At 36.5% G+C, this 23,922-nt stretch overlaps 1 long non-coding RNA gene across 1 annotated transcript; it reads right to left on the minus strand.

Moving 5' to 3' along the window:
• Positions 1-3,825: 3,825 nt before the first annotated feature.
• Positions 3,826-20,651, minus strand: LOC309612055. Its single transcript, XR_014234909.1, has 2 exons — positions 14,853-20,651; positions 3,826-14,530 (listed from the first exon to the last, which is right to left on the minus strand). It is a non-coding gene; the product is annotated as an uncharacterized lncRNA (long non-coding RNA).
• Positions 20,652-23,922: the final 3,271 nt, after the last annotated feature.

The following is a 23,922-nucleotide window of genomic DNA, read 5'->3' on the forward strand; positions in this document are numbered from 1 at the left end:
CCTTTTCGTAGGCCATATGCTCTTTCCCGTACAGGTCAGAACTGGATTTACTTCAGTGTGGTCTATATCTTGCAGAATTCTTAGACGTTTCTGCTGTTTGTGTACCATATCCCTGGTTCTGACTGCTGATATAGATTTTCCTATATCATATAAAGTGTCTATTATGTCAGTCATTAAAAGTAGTGCTGGGGCTTCCCTGGTAGCGCAGTGGTTGAGAATCTGCCTGCCAATGCAGGGGACACGGGTTCGAGCCCTGGTCTGGGAGGATCCCACATGCTGTGGAGCGGCTGGGCCTGTGAGCCACAATTACTGAGCCTGCGCGTCTGGAGCCTGTGCTCCGAAACAAGAGAGGCCACTATAGTGAGAGGCCCGCGCACCGCGATGAAGAGTGGTCCCCCACTTGCCGCAACTAGAGAAAGCCCTCGCACAGAAACGAAGACCCAACACAGTCAAAAATAAATAAAACAAAAAAAAAAAAAAAAAAAAAGTAGTGCTATGTAGAGATTCCAGACTCAGACATAAATGAATACAAATCAAGTGTCCCTCGTTTATTCATTTTAGGTGTTCATGAAATAATTTAACTCCCTAAGTCTTAGTTTTCTTATTTATAATAGGTAATAGTACTTGTACTTAGCTCATAAAATTATTACAGGGATTAAACAAAATAGTGCTTGTGGTGTGTGTAGCACAATTGTGTAACACGAAGAAGTGCTTAATAAATGTTAGTTTGTTGGTGAGGAGGAGGAGGATGATAGTGATGAAGATGGCGAGGAGAACGAGGATCTCAGTGAACACTTCAGGTTGCCATTGTACCCAGAACCCGTTAATGAGGAATGAGTAAAAAGTAACCTGATTCTTTCATTGAAAGCACATTGTTTTGAACGAGAATGAACACGTGTTAAATTACAAAAGCAAATAATAAGTTATTGAAAGCAGATTTTTTAATTGTTTGTTTTAAAGTTGAATCACTCTGTACCTAAAAAAGTTTTCTTTTTTATTTCTTAAATACAAGTATGTTTCTAATATTTATAATCCCCAAACTTATGCTACAGCTTAAACCACCTTATGGGCTGAGTTGTGTCCCACCCCCCCCCCCCAAGCTCAATTCACATGTAGTTCTAACTCCTCATACCACAAAATGTGACATATTTGGAGATAGGATCTTTAAAGAGGTGTAATTAAGGTTAAATGAGGTCATCCGGGTGGGCCATAACCCAACGTGACTGGTGTCCTTACAAGAAAAGATTAGGACACAGACACATACAGAGAAAGCCCACGTAAAGACACCAGAAGACAGCCATTTACAAGCTAAGGAGAGAGGGCTTAGTAGACTCCAACCGTACTAACACATTGATCTTGGCCTTCCAGCCTCCAGAACTAGAAAAAAATAAATTTCTGTTGGCTAAGCCACCCAATCTGTGGTTCTTTGTTATGGCAGCCCTAGCAAACTAATACAGATTTAATTTTTGCCCTCTGTAGAGTTTAAAAATTTGTGGACTAACCTGGCTTTTTAGAGCATATCATCATTATCATCATCATATTGCTTTGCAGCAAAATAGCCTTAGTTTATATGTTTCTCATAAATTCTATTTTTTAAGTATTTTGGCAAAAGTTACAAAGATACAGAAAAGAGTTGCTTCAGTCTAGATATTTATTTTCTTAAAAAATAGTATTTCTTGTTTAAGTCTTACTGAATATCTTACTAAGATACTCTTATGCTGAAAAGTTGATCCCAAAGCTTTTTTGTCAGTTTACCTTTCCTGGTTAGACCACAGAAGGATCTCTTAAAGTGACTAAAATATATATATCAATGGATTTTTTTCCCTTATAATCTCTTCTAAGAGCTCATTGTCTCTCTTAAATCTATAGAGATAGTGTATCTGAGAGCTCAATAAAATTTACTTGTTTAAGTGAACGTATAGAAGAGATTCAATGAGCCGATGAAGTTGCAGCTGTGCAAGGTCAAAAGAGCCAAACAAGGATTATACCTGATTGTTTAGTGCTCTATAGTCCACAGAGCTGAATTTTTGTATTTTGTTGGAACTTATCTCAGTTAACAGCCTCTGAAAGATAACCTAGCTTTATTTACTTCTTTACTCATCTCTTCACCTAACAATGAAAAGGAGTCAAGGAAGCACTATCTCTCTTTTCTCATTAAAAGCGAGCTCTTTGAGATTAAAAAAAGTACACACTGCTATATTTAAAATTGATAACCAACAAGGACCTACTGTACAGCACAGGGAATGTGTTATACAGTACAATGTTACGTGGCAGCCTGGATGGGAGGGGAGTCTGGGGGAGAATGTATACATGTATGGCTGAGTCCCTTTGCTGTGCACCTGAAACTATCACAACATTTTTAATCGGCTATACCCCGATATAAAATAAAAAGTTAAAAAAGAAAGAAATTAGGCCAATTAATAAACCTACAGTGGCCTCTACGTGTTCAAATAAAATAAAATAAAAAAAGTAATACTATACCCCAGTAACTATCCAGAATTCAGACCATGGAGGGTGTCCATTAGTGGGTTTTCTTTTTTTTTTTTTTTTTTGCTGGTTGAGAGATTTGCCAGATGTGAGAGGCTATTGTCAAGAACTGAAAAAAGTGTGGCCATTATAAGATAATGTCTCGGCTTATATATACTACCAAATGTAAAATAGATAGATAGTGGGAAGCAGCCTCATAGCACAGGGAGATCAGCTCTGTGTTTTGTGACCACCTAGAAGGGTGGGAGAGGGAGGATGGGAGGATGGGAGGGAGACGCAAGAAGGATGAGATATGGGGATATATGTATATGTATAGCTGATTCACTTTGTTATAAAGCAGAAACAAACACACCATTGTAAAGCAATTATACTCCCATAAAAATGTTAAAAGAAATGAAAATAAAATAGAAGAGATGATTCGTTAAAACAAATAAATAAATAAAAAATAAGATAACGTCTTGGGAATCTCCTGGCGGTATGGTGGTTAGGAGTTGGCGCTTTCACTGCTGAGGGCCCAGGTTCAATCCCTGGTTGGGGAACTGAGATCCCACAAGCCACACAGCATGGCCAAAAATGAATAAATAAATAAGATAATGTCTCTCTTCATCTGACTAATTGTTAAGAAAGTTTCTGAAAATGGGGGGTGAGTATTCTTGAGACTTTCATGTTTAGCAGTTTCCTCCTTAGAATCAGTAAATAGATGTAAACTTCCAATTAACTTAAATATTTCCTATTTTACAGTGTTTTCCAAAGAAGGTGTTTTAGAAGTATAGAATAATTAGATAACTAGATGCTTTCTCAAGAGCCAATTTTGTCTATTTTCCAAAGTTTTAGGAAATATAACCAGATCATCTTGGATGAATTCTTATCTATAAGTTTTAAAAGAACTTCATAGACAGTGATTCTACAACCATCCATAAATAAATTTTCGTTTCATGTCTGTACTTGAATTATGGGAGGAATTGGGAAACATTACATTGCTAGAGTCTTAAAAATGTTAGAAAAAGAAATCCATATAGGAGGTGTCTGCCCCCTAGTTTTTTTCTTTTTTTCCCCTCTACATATGTGAATATAGCATTAAAAATTTTTTTTTATTTTATATTGGACTATAGTTGATTTACAATGTTGTGTTAGTTTCAGGTGTACAGCAAATTGTACACCTGAACTGTGTGTATAGGTATACATATACACATATCTATTCTTTTTCAGATTCTTTTCCCATATAGGTTATTACAGATTATTGAGTAGATTTCCCTGTGCTACACAGTAGATCCTTGTTGATTATCTATTTTTATATATAGTAGGGTGTATATGTTAATTCCAACTTTCTAATTTATCTCCCCCCCACCACCACCATAGTTTTTCTATTCAGGAGATCTCATTCCCTGAGTATGGTATATGGTATTTTATGTTTTCTTCCTCCTGTCTCCCAATTGCAAGATAATTATTCTTAATTTGTTTTATTGCATGACAACATGTCTGAGTAAAAATTAATATCCCAGTTTTAACTGTTTCTTATCAATACCATACATCCTTCCCCATCAATTTTACTCTTACCACTGGAGGCTCTGCAGTTGGGTATGTACTTCTATCTTATCAAAATTTAACATACTGGCCCACTTCTTTATCATATTTGAAGCTTACTGTGTTCTGGGGTGTTCTCACCGCCATGCTCACTAGATGCCTTTCCTTTAGTGTAAATTAAGTCACTGAATTCAGTTATAGTCATTTCCTGACAGAGAGAGGCAATTAAACTGTGTGGGTCCAAAGCTGGTAATGACTTCACAATTATAAAGCAACCACAGACCATGGTTTCCATATAAATGATGACAGTAGACCAACATGGCTTTTCATGTGAGAGCCTGTACCCAAAAATGTACAGCAAAACTCTTGAAGCTGACTGCATCATTTTAGCTTATGTCTCTTGACATTGGAATACTCTTTGTTAAATTCACGAGCAAGGTTCCTCTTCATTGGAGCACTACAGAGTATTTAAATTCTAACTGCATATTGATTCATCTAATTTCATACTTGAATAGTCATAATTTATCAAATTTATAGAGTTTTAGATATTCAGTTTGTGTTGTTTACTTGTTCTTGTGGTTGGATTCTTTTCCTCTTTTTGAATGGAATTTCTAACTAAAATCTCAGTTCATATGTCCTGACACTGCCACAGGACACTCTGTGTGCAATAGCTTTGGGTGGTTTTGATTTAATCAAGAGGAAGATGAGAGCGGGTGTCCATTTCTTTCAACTCCTCAGTTCTTTCGCCATCCATCTTAGTCCACGTGTGGTTACTCAGGACACTGCATTAATGATAGCTGTCAAAATAATATTCTGTGGGTTACAGGTCAAGAAAAATATGTAAAAGACTTCAGCGTGAACTGATGATAAAGTAATTAATTCATTTAGTCATTTAAATGCTAGACTAGCCTGGCCTTGGCGGGATCAGGAGTTAGTGGGAGCAAGAAGAATAAATGCGGACATCTCCAGCTAGTTTACTCTTGTTAAAAGGAAGAAAAAAAGATGATAATAGCATTACCCAACAAGCACGCTAGAGGCAATTTTCTTAATTATAGTGCTGACCCAGCAGCGTACACAGAGTGGTCTTGCTATTGGCATGAAAGCTTTTACTTTCAAATATTAACCCTTCCTGGTACTGTATGTCTTAAGATAATTCCTGGAAGTGTTGCCAGTGTCAGCAGTTTTCTGTTTCTATTGGTGTTTATAAGCCATTTGGGAAAGAACTGAGCTGGGCTCCTGGCACAGAGTCCAAAGTGAGTTACTCTAAGTAACTTTTTTGAATGAATCTAAGAGAAAAGCTCACAACATTCTGTTTTATTAGATTAGTTAGTTAATAGCACAGTACACAAATTCCTGAGAGAGAGATGAATTGTTGTCTTGGTCCTGTAAAATCTTCTGGGACAGCCAAAACCATGCCACGTGATCCATACAAAACATACATTATTTGATGTTAAATATAAAATTGGCATTTATAGTCTTGCAGTTCAATTGTTGGGTATAATGAATTATAATACATTCTTATTTATAGTGTATAAGAGTACTAGAGCAATTGTAGTAAATTATGCAAGGAAGAATCATGGAAATCTCATTTTAACATCTGAAAAACACTGCGTTGATGTAAGTTTTAACACATTCTTTAAATGCATTTCTTTATCACTGCAGGGCTCCAGGAAGGAACTTTTGACATTCCTCATAGAATCACTGTAGTTAATTCATGGGTACTTGAAGAATTGCTTTTGAAAAGAGACCTGTGATGTGTAATGTCTCTCCAAAGTATGTTTTTCTGATTTCTCTACATGAAAATGTGAAATTTGACCTCTGAGAGAACTCGTGGTTCATGTAAATAGTAGGCACATCAAGAATCAAACAAAAGAGAAACTTGAATACTGTTTGACAAATTTGAGTTCCTCAGTGTTCTAGAGTGGGGAGGTATGCATTAACTACGCTATGGACCATAGCCAAGTCCTCATGTTAATTGACTTTGGTTAGAAAGAGGGATAAAATTTTCCCACGGGTTGATTTAGAGAGACTAGACCTATTCCGTTTTATAAATTTATTTGTTTTTTATTTACTTATTTTTGGCTGTGTTGGGTCTTCATTGCTGTGCGTGGGCTTTCTCTAGTTGCCGGGAGCAGGGGCTACTCTTGATTGCGGTGCATGGGCTTCTCATTGTGGTGGCTTCTCTTGCTGCAGAGCACGGGCTCTAGGCGCGCGGGCTTCAGTAGTTGTGGCTCTAGGGCTCTAGAGCACAGGCTCAGTAGTTGTAGCACACGGGCTTAGTTGCTCGCGGCACGTGGGATCTTCCTGGAGCAGGGATCGAGCCCGTGTTCCTTGCATTGGTAGGCAGATTCTTAACCACTGAGCCACCAGGGAAGTCCCTATAAATTTTGACTATGGTTTCATTAGATCTTTATTATCTTATAGTGATGATATTACACTACATTGAGTGCAAGCCTATTTTCAAACACTTGTTCAGTTTATCAGTTTTTTTCAAACTTAACATGCCAAATATATCAGCAAATCTTTTTTTTACAGTCTATGTTATGAGAATATGAGATAATGCAAAAATGCATCAATTATTCTGTTGAAATGAATTTCTAGGCCAAATTGGAGCTACTTCTGCTTATGGGTGCCAAGTTGGCAAACTGAACCTTAGATAACTTATATGTCCCTATAAATGCTCCTCTGGACCAGAAATGCAAAATATCCAATCAGCCAATCTCCAAATGCCGAGCCAACTCTGGGCTCTATACTTATCTCTTTGTCCCTTCTCACCCCAAACAAGGTTGACTAGGTGGCCCCAGCCAATCAGATATTTTGTTTCTCTAGCTTATTCTTTGTTCTTTATCCTAGAAAAGCTTCCTGACTTCTGCCCCTTTTTTCAATTCTCAGGAGACTGTCCACTTCATGATGTGTTAAATAAAGTTTGTTTGTATCACCTAAGTTGTCTTCCTTAATAATTTAAAATAATTCTTTTAGTTGTTTTATGTACAGAAAATGCCTACTATAAAACAATGTTTTTCAGCTTCATAAAAATGACTTCCCTTTGGTAATTTTTTCCACGGGGCACTAAGACTCAACTATTGTCCTATGAGTCTCCCTTTGAGAATTCCTTCTTTCAAGAGATTACTTGATGCCTCTGACTCTCTAGTAACTTTTGCAAATGACATTAGAGCCATGGGAGACCTGCATTGGCTCTTAATTGTATAAGGTTCCCAGAAGCCAGGAATGGCTACAGATTTTGGTAATTGAAAATAATGAAAACTTACCCCTTAGTGTAAATATTCTCACTTTAAAAAAAAAACCAAATAAATGAATTATAACTAATAAAAAAATATTTCTTTATAGTTTTTAAGACTATGATGTTTGTCCATATTTTAGAAAAATCTTGATAGTGTAGACAGTTTACATTACATAGGTGGGAAAAAAATCAATAGTACATTTTTTTTTTGAAATCCAAATAAAATAAATAACATGGTTGTTAACCACACTCAGCCATAACTTTTATTTATTTATTTATTTATTTATTTATTTATTTATTTTTGGCTGTGTTGGGTCTTTGTTTCTGTGCGAGGGCTTTCTCTAGTTGCGGCAAGCGGGGGCCACTCTTCATCGCGGTGCGCGGGCCTCTCACTATCACGGCCTCTCTTGTTGCGGAGCACAGGCTCCAGACGCGCAGGCTCAGTAGTTGTGGCTCACGGGCCCAGTTGCTCCGTGGCATGTGGGATCTTCCCAGACCAGGGCTCGAACCCGTGTCCCCTGCATTGGCAGGCAGATTCTCAACCACTGCGCCACCAGGGAAGCCCAGCCATAACTTTTGAAAACCAGTCAGTAGTAAGACGTGCTTCTACTTGCTTTTTTTTGTTTTCCATTTCTTATTAATGTGGGAAGTATTACAGTATCTTATAGCATCAGAATTCCAAAGGGAAAAAAAATCTACATTTCTCTTAGTAGAGGTGAGAAGGAGAAGCCTAAGCAGATGTGATTATAATTATCATTTTAAAAATGAATACTATAATAATGGGTTAAGTACAAAAACAAGGTCAAATGTCTCCAAAGATGATAATCCGAATTAATTTAGCGCCTCTGTGGACTATTTGAAGAGTAGCAAAAATAAAATCTTATTTCCATTTCATAAGACATAGAGTGATTTAAATCACATGGACAGAGTATTTCAGTGAAATGTAACGATCTCAGGGGGATGAAATTTTAGTGGAATTGGATGGAATGTGAGAAAGGGTCAAATGTAAGAATGAGGGAATAGGAAATGACTTAGAAACATTAAAAAATGTAGCTAGTAATGAATTTGTAGTTAGTAGCAAAAGTCATCTTTCTCTTCTTCAATTATTTATTCCTCTATTCATTTATTCAGTTAGAATTTACAGAAATTCTATTCTAAGTTTTGTATTTTGGAAAAAAATGCTTCATGTTTATAATTAACAGAACCTCAAATGTTTCTAAAATGTTTATTTAGGTAGAAAAGAAAAAAGAAAGATTTTAGCATAAAAAATATGGAGAAACAGTTCATAGTTAATCAATGTATTAAATATATGTTCTTGAGCAAGGAATAACCTCTCTGGATCTAAGTTTCTTCCTCTGTAAAAATGAAGTAGAAGTAGATGAAATTTACTATCCATTTAAGCTGCATTTGTCAACTATGAGAGGAGCTGGACTTGCTGGTAGGCTGGCCCCCTTTCTGAAAGTTGCAAAGTCTCCATTTTGCTGGCCAAATTATATCTCAACATGTCTACTGCTCTGTGAAGCTGTAAGAATAGTCATAGTCTCAAACCTTAGAACAACCTCTAGAAATCTTAATAGAAACTACACCTTGAGCGAAGTCTTCCTTTTCCAAATTGTAGTTTGCCAAATTGATGAATTTGACTCATTCTGACTCATTCTGACTCAGCTAAGGGACCCAAGATCTCAAGGTTGTTTTCTCTTCCATCCAGAGAGTGACTGGGAAACACCGGGAGTCTCTGTCTGCATGTGTGATGGTGGGAGGACAGCAGACACCTTCTTTTCTCGCTTCAGCTTGAAGGACAGAGAATCATGAATAAATGACCCTGGGGACAAATACACACTCTGATTTGGGGATGCTGGAAAAGGTTGAAACTGTGACTGTGCTATAAATGACCTGGTTAAGGATAGCTTAAATGTGAGAAACACCAGACCTGTCGAGGGACCCTGGATTTTCTAAATGAAAATATGAGTTACTATGAAATGTTACTGTTTTGTACCAGAATGTTAGGTCCAATAGACAGAATCATAAAGTCTTTTGGAGCCCCAAACAGACAAAATTCTCTTTAAAGAATTAAATTTGGGGCTATGAATAAAAAGTAGTGAAAATCTCTTCTCTGTGATTATATGCCCAGATTCCTATAGTTCTTCCCTGTGATTATGCTTTTATCTTCACCTTTTAGTCGCTAAATTCCTTTACATCCTCCTCCTCATACTTCCGTTCTGCCCCCTTGACATGGAGCTAAGAACTTGACCTGGTTTCCCCCACTCCCAGACTTTCTTGCCTGTCCCCAAATGTGATCTATTGCAGTTTGGGACTCATAGAGCCAAAAACAGGACTAGAAGGGTTGACAGAGATGGTATTTTCCAGAAACTGGAAAAGGAAACTAATTTGGCAAGGGTCTCAAAGCTAGTTTATTGGCAAGATGATAACTAGAACTCAGATCTCATTTCTAGTTCAGTCATAGCTACTCTTACTCTGCCTCTCTGACATCTGGCAACTTCCCGAAAATTGCATGACTCCCTATATCCTGGGTTAGCTTTGTAGGGTTACTATAACAAAGTACTGCAGACTGTGTAGTTAAAACAATGGAAAAGTCTTCTCTTATCTCACAGTTCTGGAGGCTGGAAATCCAAAATCAAGTTGTTAGCAATCCACGCTCCTTCTGAAGCCCACAGGAAGAATCCTTCCTTGCCTCTTCCTAGCTTTTGGTGGCAGTTGGCCATTCTTGTTGTTCCTTGTCTTGTAGCTACATCACTCCAATCTCTGCCTCTGCTGTCATATGACCTTCTTCCCTGTGTATCTGTCTTCACATCACCTTTCCTCTTCTCATAAAGACAACAATCATATTAGATCAAAAACCCATCCTACTCCAGTATCTCCTTATCTTAACTACTTACATCTGCAATGAACTTGTTTCCAAATAAATTCACATTTGGAGGTACTGAGGGTTAGGGATTCATCATCTTTTCCTTGTGGGTGTGGGTACACAACTCAACTCATAACATACCCCATAGCATGTAGGCTGAGACCTACAGAGGTCCAGAAGGGCAATGGAGAGGCCAGGAAAGCGAGTTCTTCTGAGTGTCTCTCAGTTGCTTCCCTTGGTTCCATTTGACATTCAACTTGTGCTCTGTTAACAAGCACTGGGAGGAACTTTGTAACCAAGAAAATGGATAGATGCTCATCTCTATTTCTCTCTTATTCTCTTATCGCAAAGCAGTTTATAGTCTCTGTTTGGAGAAACCAAGGCAGTCTTTGCCCACTACTTCCTATCTTCCCATCAGAAAAGGCAAGCCTCACTTCCTCAGCTTGGTTCACTGTCATTACCCGCCGACCAGGCAGAGAGCATCACAATGGCTAATGGAAACTTTCTCCTCAGCATAAACTGTGCAGTTCTCTAATTTGTTTAGCTAAACTGCATTAGTCATACTGAAAGTTTTATTATCAGAGTCAAATACAGGAAGCTGGAGTGGACATGCTGTATTTAAAAAAAGTTAAAGCATTTTTAAAAATAAGCTTGGCATATTGATTAGTTAATTTTCTAAACAAGAGGCTTATTCCTTTTAATCCTTAGCATTACTGTAAATTCTATTTCCGCCTTTTAGATCATACTGTTTAAAATGGGATTTAAAAAAAAAAACCTCCAACAACAACACACACACACGTATTTCATGTTAGGTTTTGCTCTAAAGTATTATTGAATTGGGTGGAAGAGGTATGGCTCTGGGTTTCTACCACTGTAAATTTAAGAGAACAAACTGTGATTCTTTGCCTGAGCTGAAACTAACACTTTATGTCCATAAATGTGATATGTTTTCCCAGTGGTCTAAGGCAAGCAATTTTGGGCAATTATTCTGTCATTTCTATAGCGGTCACTTCATTTGACCTAGTTTTTAAAAATTTCTCCCAGCCTTTTGTAGGAGTGGGCCCTTAAGTACATCTTTTCTTCCCCTTACTAATGGTCCTTGTTGTTTGTTTATAACAGATAAAGAACACATATCCTTTGTTAAGGACTCAATCAATGCTACTGGATAAGTCCTAGTATTACAATGTCAGATATATTACTAGTGGACTAGATCCTGTTAGGTGAGTGAGTTTTTCATCACAGCGCACAATGTTTTATAGGGAATATTATTCAGATCTTGTGGATACACATTATACAAAGCCCTTCTAGTATGTTATCATATTGTGAGCCCACTTGAAATCTTCCCTTCTAAATGAGCCTGACTGATTGCGGCCTTCATTTCATCAGATTCACTATGACTGTTTTCAATGCCTACCATTGAGCTCATGTCATAGTTAAGTCTAAATAATCTGTTCGTAACAGTGAAGACAACTGTTTCTTAGTCTACATTAAAAAAAAACAGAATTTCTTATTCTTGGTCTTGAATTAAGTCACTCTTACAATAAAGGTTTTCCTAGACCCCCATGTTGATTCAAACTGCTTAGATAACCAGAGCACAGGAAAAGTCTATGATTTGAAAATTCTCAGATAAATCATCTTACAGGTAAATGTTTTAGGTTCAGTGGATTTAGTAGATGCCAAACAGAAAGAAATGCGCTTGAAAGAAAATGGTGAAAAGGTTTATGTATTTTCTTCCAAAAGTTTAACTAAAGTAATTAGATTAGGAAACCAATAACTTTATGTTTGCTTCTGGAGTTTATTTGGGATAAGCAATTTATTTAGTAGATTCTGCATTGCCAGGTTAATTTTTTTATGACATTTGCAAATGGATCAGACAGTATAACATTTCCTCTTTTTCCTTGCAAAAAGAGAAAAAAGCAGCACCAAAAATAGGTGTCCTAGGCATAACTCTCACATAATTCAAGTTACCCAATGCAGTGTTTGAAGCCAATCTAAATGGCTTTACCCATCCCTACCACTGCCCTCCCACACTGGAGATATGTCCCCCTGTAAGATGTCTTCATGATGAATGAGCTAATGTTTATAAAGTACTTTAGAGATCCTTGGGCAAGACACTATCTAATTACAAAGTATAGTTCTCGTTATTAAATGGAAGCTATTTTCCCCCTGTGTTTTTCGTTATCCATACCATTTCCATGCCTTACCCTCCTGATGGTTTCCATTGCAAAGTGGAATCAGTTTCTTAAAAATAATGGGGGGTGGGGAGCTCAATAATTTTAAGTCACAGTGCATTGCACATACCCAGAAAAACCTAGATCACTTCCAAATTCAAGGACTAATAAAAATTGGAAGCACTCCAGTAATTTTAAATTGATTTGCACATTGAAGAGTGATTTAAAATCACTGAAGTGATTCAATTTTTTTTATATATGCACTTCAATTTAGAAATGAGTCAGACAGACAGCATCATAGTGTAGAATAGAAGTCCAAGACATCGAGTTAATGTTTAAAAAGTTAAGAATTAGACTAAAACATAACTGGTGGAACCAAGATCAAACAATCACTAGAGTCAATTGAGCCATTAAGCTGAAGGACCATGGTGAATGTCCGGACATATTTTCCAAGGCCTGTCTTCACCTGGTCCATGGTCATCTCTTCTTCTTAACTGATGATATTTACAATCTTTGTTGCTAATTTATAAATGTACTACATATGCCTTTTAACATTTCTCAGATGTGTTTTTCAGTATTGTTTATTATTTTTGTTTGGTCATTTAATTTTCATGTGAGTGACAATTTAAGTAGAAATATAATGTGAGAAATATAATTGTACAGATGCAATCAACATATATAATTTAAATTTTCTACAGTCACATTAAAAAAGAAAACTAAAATTAATTTTAATAATATATTTCATTTAAGCTAATAGCTCCAAAATACTGTCATTTCAATATGTAATTAATATACAAAATTATTGAGATATTTTACGTTTTTTTTTCTTTTTTTGGTCTTTGAAATCTGGTGTGTATTTTACACTTACAGTATGTCTCAAATTGGAGTGCCTGCCCTTCAAATGTTCAATAGCCTCATGTTGCTAGTGGCTACCATATTGGACAGTGAAACTATAGTCTTGAAGGTCTGAACTGTGTTTTCTACTTTGAAACTTCAGTTATGCTTCCAGTTTGCATTTTTCATTGCATTTACCATCTCACTTTACTTTGTGGCTATTGTAGTCAGCAGTGCAGGTTTATTAGCATAAAAAGAAAACCCAGTAAAGCAAGACCAAACAATCCAGTGATTCTTCTTCAGGCCACATGCAATTTGACAGCACGTATTCTACCTGAGCTGCATATAGCATTGAAACAGAAAGCTGACATATGGAGTTTGCTGAAGGCCTAGGGCTAAATTTCAGCATCTATGCATTTATGCATAAAATTCAAATATGGCCAAGGAGAAGGCTCTCTATTAACCATGACAGAAAGAAGAAAAAGAAAACACAAGAATAACTTTCAGTGGTGAAATTGAGCAAGAGTTTATTAACAGCTACCAAAGAAGGAGCACCATTTTCCCAGTAAAGACTCTGGCCAGTAATTGTTTACTATCTCTAGTCTCTGCTGGAAAAGGCATTCCATGCTCAAGGGACAGATTTTTCAGAGCCTCCCAGGCCAGCACATGAGGATATGAGTAAATGTAAAAAAGATGGCACCACACAGTGGATGCATTGTCGGGAAAGCAAATGATTTTACATGACTCAGAGCAAAGAAAGGATGTAAAAGGCCACAGATGACAGTTTGATGGATAGAGATGGATGGCCAAAGAGAAACCTCACTTAAAATTCTTCCTTTGAACATTCCTCCACCGAGGAATTTCATAGAACTACAGTGTAGTTTTCCTCCTTTAATTTTTTATTTGCCTGATTCTGAAAGTAATGTATGTTCTTTATAACAATGTTGAAAGTATGAAAAAGAAAAAAGAACAATAAAAGATGACCTCTCTTCCCACCAGCCAGAGGAAATCATTATTAACATTTTGACTTATTTCCTTCTAGTCTTTCTTTTTATAGATTTTATATAATTGAGATCTTATTGTGCTTTCTTCGTTTTACATTTTAATGTGAACATTTTCTTTTATAATTAAAAATTTCTTAGACCACAATTGACTTTGTCACTCTGATAACACTTTTTCCATTATAAATGATACTGCGGTGAGCATCTTTTCACCTAAATCTTTTTCTGCATTTCAAATTTTTTGTTTAAAATAGATGGCAAAGAGAAATTACTGGGTCAAAACTATAAACTTTTGTAAGGTTTTTGAAATTATATTGGTATGTTCTCTTCAAAAAAGGCTACATTTTCCTCCTGAGAGCTATTTCCTACCATGTTTGGCACACAATATAAAACCAGATCACTTGGGCTTCCCTGGTGGCACAGTGGTTGAGAATCTGCCTGCCAGTGCAGGGGACACAGGTTCGAGCCCTGGTCTGGGAGGATCCCACATGCCGCGGAGCAACTAGGCCCGTGAACCACAACTACTGAGCCTGCGCATCTGGAGCCTGTGCTCCACAACAAGAGAGGCCGCGATAGTGAGAGGCCCGCGCACCGCGATGAAGACTGGCCCCCACTTGCCGCAACTAGAGAAAGCCCTCGCACAGAAACGAAGACCCAACACGGCCAAAAATAAAATAAATAAATAAAATTTAAAAAAAAAACAAAAAACAAAAACCAGATCACTTGACACCTTTATTTCTAGTTTTGTTCCAAAATCATTGTTTTAATTCTCCTTTTGCAGTTTTGTTGATAATATTCCACAAGTTGTTGTCAATAACTTGGTGAAATATCCTCACCCAGCAGCAACTTGTCTTTAGCACCTACTCAAGCTATTTGTGAACAGACGGTATAGAGATGAGAAGCTTTGGAGATATTTGCTTCCATTAAAAGTATTACTGCTTTAATTTCAGCAGATAGATTAGTAGGAAAAGATTTTGGGGAAAGATTTCCTTTCCATGCATTCTAAGAGAGCACCATTTGGTAAACCTCACTCTTGTTGCCTGGTGAACTAATACCTTTTAAAATTTGTAATAGCCTACATTTATTGAGAATTTACTATACTCCAAATATTTTATACTTTGGATTTTGTCATTTCATCCTCAAAATAACTCTATAAGGAAGACACCATTATCAGTCCCTTTTTACCATAAAGGGTCCTTATCCTTAGATTGTCACTTACTTAAATTACAATGCTATTAAATAGCAGAGTCAAGATTCAAACCCAGAATCTAGGGAGTCTATTTTGAGAAGCGTTGCCTGTTCTTAACTACTACCACTATCCAGCCTCAAATTTCCCAGTTTGTCCTATAACTTCTGTTTTCTTTGCACCTGCCACTCTTCATTGCACATATCTGTTTACTAGTTGACTGTAAGCTTCTTGAGGGCAGTTTGGTGCCCTGTTCATTGTTGTTATGTCTACCGTTTAATACAGTGCCAGGCACTTCACAGGTACTTAGGAAACATTTATTGGATACATAGTGTGAGTCAAAACGCTTAGAAGTGAGACATAACGTGATAATTTGTGACGTTATTCTTTTTTTAAATTTTTTAAATTGACGTAGAGTCAATTTACAATGTTGTGCTAGTTTCAAGTGCATAGCAAAGTGATTTCATTTATACATATATATATTCTTTTTCAGATTATTTTCCATTATACGTTATTACAAGATAATGAGTATAGTCCCCTCTGCTATACAGTAGGTCCTTGTTGTTTACCTATTTTATATATAGTAGTATGTATGTGTTAATCCCAAAATCCTAACTTATGTCTCCCCCCACCTCCTGCTATCCCCTCTGGTAACCATAAGTTTGTTTTCTACTCTTTTAAACATTTTCCAGAGTAGATGGTCTTGTTCTTATGAGTGCAATTGAAAATAATCACCCAGAAAGAGGAACTGAATTGTTCAGTAATGTGAGAACTTTTGGCTACTAAAATGACATTTAGGATACTCCGGGTTATATTTGGCCTGTAACACAGAGCAAAAATTTATCCAACACTCTTTCAAAGATTCCCTAACTGTTGTAAACTAAAAGCCTATTTTTTTAAACAAGTCTAAATTGATGTGTAATAACTTAGTTAGAAGTCACGTGAAGTTTCATGGTTTCAATTGTTTTACTTTGATTTTCTTTCAAAGTGCAGCTCAGTGGGTGTGAACCCACACAAACCAAAACAGAAAGAAGGGGGTTTGCACAGAATCTTCGGAAACTGAGATGCATGGTACTCACAGCTTTATGCAGCAACTCAAGGGGGACAGTATGTCCAGCATTGCAATCTACCACATTAACAAAAATGATGACTCCTCAGGGAGTTGGAATAAAATGTTTAAAAACGAAATAGCAAGGAAACCATTTAATGACTCTTGTGTGTGTTTATGACTTCTGTGTTTACAACTTCTGTGTGGTTTTTTAACAAGGATGGATGTGTTCTTTGTAAAGAAAAGAAGTTGTGTAAAACCCCAAATGCTCAGGTTAAGACCCAAGGATGAGAAAATGTCTTCCTCACAGAGTATTCTTACATTTAAAAAAATGATTTGGAGTACAATGACTGAGAAACAAGTTTCCACTTGTCTAGATAATGCAGTTCTGGATGGAATGATACATCTTTAGCAGAGTGTCTATTTCACTCTTGTTACTTGTTTAATATTTTTAAAAGGGCCACTTTGGAGGTTTTGTATACATTGTCTTTGATTTTATGTCTGTTTCAGGGACAATAAAATTTGCCCTGTTATTTACACTTAGTACATTTCATTTATACATGCAACCTGGCTACACCCAAGTAAAGAAACATTTATTGAATTAGGGGTATGGTTAGGGTTAGGCACTTTGTATGTATGTACTATAGAAGCACATTTTATATACATATATGTATATTCTTTATATATGTTTATGTGTATATGTGTTATGTGTATGTATGCCTGTATCTCTATCTCTATATCTTTAATGTACTTAAAAGCATACTTATGAAAATTTTCTGAATCATCTCCATGTAGAACTTCCCCCATCTGTCATAACCCCACTGCCTCCTATACCTCCTGTTTTCAGAAGTATACTGATACTATCTTCAAAGTATACTTAGACAAAGAATAAATTTTTTTCTCATACCATTTTTCATGGACTGTTGATATGTGGCAATAAGAGAAATCAGCTTTTGTAGAAATATGAAGTATTTTTCTAATCATTCATCATAGAAATGCTCCACAATGACGTAATTTGAATGCTTGGGGTAGCTTAATGAGTTGTCTGTGCAGAGATGGGGAATGTATGGGGTCAGTCCTAGATAAAAGGGGAATGGCCAGCAGATACAATTTGTGCCTAAGTAGCAACATTCAGAAAAAACAAGTGACAACTGATATCGCAAGTTCACCAAACGGCACCAAGAAGATGTTCTAAAAATTGTAGTTTATTGACAAATTGAAACTGAAAGACAAAATCTTGGTCGAATATCAGGGAACTGGCTTCAGATACCCCATGAATTTTTTTCTTAAAGACTTTCTGTTGTTATTGCACTGTTTTTATCCAGGTTTCACTACTTTGATTGGTTTGAATGTACACACATGTTACAATTGGGTCTCAGGGTAAAATCTCTCCAAATATACTGTGAATTTAAGGTCTAGCTTGGCACCGTGAGAAGTCTAGTTTAATTCAACTCAGGGTAGTGTGGGGTCAGGAAACTGGTTTTTAATGGAGAGTAGGATCCCACCCTGATGCAGGTTGTGTGCTGTACGTGAGGTGGGGATAGGACACCAGGAGAGCAAAATCCAAGATGGAAAACCATGGATGGTAACAACAGTGGAGCAAATGGTTTCTAGGTATCATTGTTTTTCTGGGATACACAGATGAACCAGAGATAATTCCATCAGACTTGGTATTCCACCTGAGGAGGTATTGCTTATAGATAGTAAATATTTCACCAGAATTCATCTGCTGAAGTAGAGTCAGGAAGGTCAACTGGAGCTTCAAGCAGTGCTAGACCAGACCTAAAGTTTCTTGAAGTGCCCCCAGGGCATCTATAGCAAGGGGTGCGATGGGGCAGGAAGGAGAAGAACCCAGAGGAAGTGGTCTGCATCCTTCATCCCTTCTTCAACTAGAGGAACTCCACATAATATTGCACTTGAATAAAAGGCTTTACCGTTAAAAGTACTCTATGGACTTCTGCTTTAGATACCTATTTATGTGGACATGGAAGCAGTGCCACATCCCTTACTGATAATAAAATCCGTCATTGTTGATTACTGCTTTGAGACTTCACAGGTCTGTTGTAGAAGAATTGTATGCTGGTTAATAAGAAAATCAGCATCTCCTGTGGTTGTCAGAACTGTCCCTGTGCAACACAAAGCTTGTTGGACCCTGATATCATCTTTGTGAGCAACTGTGACTCAGTCAAGGTTAAAATGAAATGCCAGTGCAGGTTGTTAAAAGAGGTGATAGTCACTGAGGATTGCAGTTGTGAAGAGGGTACAGGTATTGAAAAGCATGCAGTGAAGCCGAACTATAATCCAAGCACGTTGGGTGGTGCTGCGCTTTCATATTCCAGGAAGCTTTAACCATTTTATAACATTGAACTAAGTAGAAGATACCTGGATTTCTATAGCACAGTGATGTGCTCTAGGATATTGATTTAGCCCAAACTCAAATTCCTCAAACTGTTTACATTTGAAAGTTTTGATACTGCTTCCCTGAATGAATTGGTAGTTTGAGGCTGGGTTAAAAAAAATAGGCCCAGATATTATATAGGAATATTTTCTCCACTCAGAAATAAAGAAAACTCTATTCTAGTACTTCTGGAAGAGAATGGGATAGTGGCATCACAGGATACTAGTATTACGTCTGTTATATCAACTTATACTCATGTAGTAAGTTTGTGGGTCTTGAGTCATTCAAGGGATGCCTAGTCCTTGAGTGTTGGATCATCAACTTAATGTGAAACTGTGCTTCTAAAAGGCTAATCAGACTAATTGGGTCAGAGTTTTTTGTTGCCACGCCCCAGCAGCATAAGTTCACCTTGAATAGGGTGATGGGTGATGTGGTAGAGTGGTCAAAAAAAACCCAAATCATTGGACCAAGTCTTAGTTTAGATTTCAGAAGGCTGATCATTTTATACATTACTGCTAAGTATGTATAGTGAAAAGTATGGAAACATATTCTATATTGCTGATGGGTAATTTTAGTGTTCATAATTTTATTTTCCAAAATGTTTTGCAGTGACTTTGGATTACCTCTGTGATCAGAAGCATAATAAAACCTTAAAAGTGTTAAGCTCTCCTCTTGGTTCAGGTTTTAAACAGAACCTGGGTCTCTTCTAAGTGATACAAGAATACAAGGACCCTCCATTGGCAACTTACTGAATGAGAAAACTGAATAAGAAGTTTTGGACAATTCTCATAAAACTTCTCTAGTTACCCCAGGAAAACCAGCAAAGACGTGGATCAGTTGTTATGATGAACTTATCCTCCTGAGTCACGAGCTGTATCTATTTGCTCTAGTCCAGATTATTGGCAAAAAGGAGCAATTTTTTTGTAAGCAGATCAAAAACATAGTGAGCTAGCTGGGAAGGGGAAGATTTTGGTAGTCAGAAATATGGTGGTATGCTTAGTCAGCACCATATAATTCAGTAATAATGTTAGGGAAACTGTCAATAATCTCTCACCAGCAGTAAACAGATACATTTTGTGATCTGAAAAAACAGAGCTAGACAGAAAATGGGAAGTGAGTACTGAACGTACTGAAATCTAATGCAAAGAAAGCATTGAGGTCAATGAGAGGACTGTGTATTCATGGTCATCATCAAAAAATCTACAAACCGTAAATGCTGGAGAGGGTGTGGAGAAAAGGGAACCCTCTTGCCCTGTTGGGGGGGAATGTAAATTGATACAGCCACTATGGAGAACAGTATGGAGGTTCCTTAAAAACTAAAAATAGAACTACCATATGACCCAGCAATCCCACTACTGGGCATATACCCTGAGAAAACCATAATTCAAAAAGACACATGCACCCCAAATTTCATTGCAGCATTATTTACAATAGCCAGGACATGGAAGCAACCTAAGTGTCCACTGACAGATGAATGGATAAAGAAGATGTGGTACATATACACAATGGAATATTATTCATCCATAAAAAGGAACGAAATTGGGTCATTTGTAGAGATGTGGATGGACCTAGAGTCTGTCATACAGAGTGAAGTAAGTCAGAAAGAGAAAAACAAATATTGTATATTAACTCATATATGTAGAATTTAGAAAAGTGGTACAGATGAACCCATTTGCAGGGCAGGAATAGAGATGCAGGCATAGAGAATGGATGGGTGGACACAGAGGGGAAAGGGAAGGGTGGGATGAATTGGGAGATTAGGACTGACATAAATACACTATCATGTGTAAAATAGTCAGCTAGTGGGAACCTGCTGTATAGCACAGGGAGCTCAGCTCGGTGCTCTGTGCTGACCTAGATGGGTGGGATGGGGGAGGGGTGGGAGGGAGGTCAAAGACAGAGGGGATATATGTATACATATAGCTGATTCACTTTGTTGTACAGCAGAAACTAACATAACATTGTAAAGGAATTATATTCCAATTTTTTAAAAAAAGAAGATGGAAGCATGGGTTCTGTACAGAAACATCTCAGCAAATTCTGCCATGTTACTTTCTGCTTCCATGGGATTATCATTATTCAATTTCTCGCATGCACAGAAAACTTTTGTCCCATGGCACTGCTTTTGTCCCCAAACACTCCTTAACTTCAGACACCTATAATCTTACATGTCCCAGGATCACCAGATTAAGGGATTTTGGTGCAGTCACAGTGAATACAGCCATGTTCAAGTATGTCCTATCATGTACGTTTATAAACACTGTTGTATATTTCTTGTCACTCTCAAAGTCCCAAAGGCTTTTATGATATCTCTTCTTCCTTTATATCATATTACAAAAGAATTGCCTCTCAAATACTATCATAATTATTGACTTCCCTAATGGCCACTTTAATTGAAATCATTTGGGATTTCCCAATGCTATTCATTCAAGTGCCATATAAAAAAATGACCTATTAGCAGTTTTAGAATGCTACCCATTATTAACAAGGGGAATTCCCCTTTCATCCATCGTCTATCCTAAGGATTATATCATTTCAACAGGAACAAATCTGTTTCCCATCAGGATTCCATCAATTAACACTTGGGCTTACCTACTACACACTGTATTAATACACACCTCATGTCAGGGTTCTTATTAATTCAGAGAGTTTGTTTGTGAGCTTGCTTATTATTCACAATAAGAAGATTAATTATTCTTAGAATAGGAGATTGTTAATGAGCCCTAAAATTCTTATCTAAATCCCTTACTTCACAGATAACCTGATGAATTGGCAAGCATTGTGATCCTAAGTGTGATGTTATAAAAACATTCTTTCTTTGGTAGGGAGTATTTAGAGCTAATTACCTTAAAATACCATTAGCTAGAAGTTTACTAACAGGGATAATAATTAACTTCTTTTGTATTCAATTTATATGGAGAAGCAATACTTAATAATTCATTCATTCTCTCAACATACTTATCAAAAAGCTTTTTTATATGTAAAGTACTGTTCTAGATCCTAAGATCAGGACAATTTTTATAAAGAAATAATTTCAGTATATGTCTTAGTATTTGGTACACATCTATTTATATTCTCTCTCTCACTAAGTGAGGATATTAAGCTGATTTATTTAGAAAGAATTTCAGTGACAATATTGAAACAGAAAGTGATTACTCTGAATTAAAAACAGCAACAACACAAATAACCAGAATTCCTGATGACCAAAGTGTTCCATCTTGGATTGTGATTTTACTTTATTTGGCACCATAAGACCTAAAATTATCTGTGGACTAACTGCAAGCCTTACAGTAGCTAAGTAAAATGAAAGAGACGACACTGGAGTTGGTAGATACTGAAGTAAGCTACTCATACTTCCAGAGATATTGGAATTGTTATAATATAAAATACATTACTCATTATTCAATTCAGGGATCTTCTACTTCATCAAGTTCTTCAGTGCTAGAATGTCTTCATATGCACAATTCCTACTGCTCAATATATTGCTAAAATGAGTCTTTCTAGAGCTTAGGTGAGGTTTTAAACTTCATAACATAAATGAACAAAGTGTCTTTTAGACATTTACTGTGTGATATATTATTTAGGTTCCTATTTAACAACTCAGAAATTTATTTTATTTTTGAGTATGTATTCAGCTGAATTGGCCACTCAATCACAAGGGGTTTATACACAATGTATATTTGTCACCACCACTCTCTATACAATAAATAATTTGCAAAGTCGAACCAAGTTGACCAATGTCTTCAAAATAGTGCATATGCGCTCCTAAATATTTACATCTACTAAATCATCTATTACTCAAAGATCCTAAAGTTTCAGACATGTTTACCAGACAGAAAATAATAAAAACCTTGAGCTCTAAATTTTCCAAGATTTATCAGCATAAACTCACTTTGTGACACTATTTCAATTTAATTTTCTGAATGTAATATGATCCATTGTGATCCATTGTGAGTATATTTTTTAAAACAGTAATAGATAAAAACTCTTACCAAATAAGAAAGAGAAGCTTTAAACCTATATTAGTTTATTGTACTGTTATTTTGTGTTTACCTCTCATTAGCTCTTGCTATTCCTATGGTTGCTGATTATTCTTATCAAGTAGCATAGACTTATGCTTAAGTTTCTGGCAGTGTTAACAATGAGGGAAGGATTTACTTACCTCCAAATGATCATTTGTAGCAGGTTGTGTAAAACATTACCTTCATGTTAACAATATATATGCCCAAGCTTTTCACATTTCCTGTAGCTCATACATTGATTTTAATTTTATGCAGGGGATGGGGAGAATGATAGAATAATTTTTTTAAATATAAAATATGAGTCTTCCTAAAGACCTTCTTAGAGCAAACATTACACAAGCCCGTATATAATCTTCCTTTGCAAACTGAGTCAGGAAATGTGTGTTTCATTTCAAAAAGGAACACTTAAATTTGGAGAGAAGGATGAATATGCAAAAATTAACACAAAGCTTCTTTCAAAATGTTTTGATTATGTGCCAGAAGAGAACAGCATTAGAAGTTTCAATTGAACAAAAGGGAGTAAGAAAATGTACTTTTTACATCAAATGCCAAATTTAAAAGCACATTCTAGGCAAAGCATCCAATTCAAATCAAAAGAGTTTGCTTAGAAAAAAACGGTGGCAGCCTGAACCTGTGGCTCTCTACACATGCTCCCTCCAAAATGAGTAAGATCAACAGGAGTACAAATCAGACAACACAGGACCCATACTTTCAGCATTATTACTAGGAAACTGAGAATATTATGAACTTTGCATAGAATAGAGAAAGTGTGTGACCCTCAGAAATATAGCAGTGAAGAGAAAGAATAAAGTAGGAGAAAAATTAAAGACCCTGATGACAAGACAGAGAACCTTAAGATATGACAAACTTTCCCTTTCTCCCTAACCAACAACAACATCCATTTAAAAATTGCATTTTTTTCATACTGACAGAAGAGGGAGCTTTTGAATGAGGGCCCCTGTCCAACTACCTAGAAATAGGAACCAACTTTATACAAAACTACGTTAAGATGAAAAACAAAAACTAAGAATTGGGATATTTCAGAAGATGAAAATTTCACCTTCTGAAATCATGAAGCAAGAGAGACCTACTGTAACACAATACTCCCAACTTAATTAAATATTCTCAAACATGCAGTTGGAGA

This window comes from Balaenoptera borealis, assembly GCF_965194805.1.
Source record: "Balaenoptera borealis genome assembly, chromosome: 15".
NCBI lineage: Eukaryota > Metazoa > Chordata > Mammalia > Artiodactyla > Balaenopteridae > Balaenoptera > Balaenoptera borealis.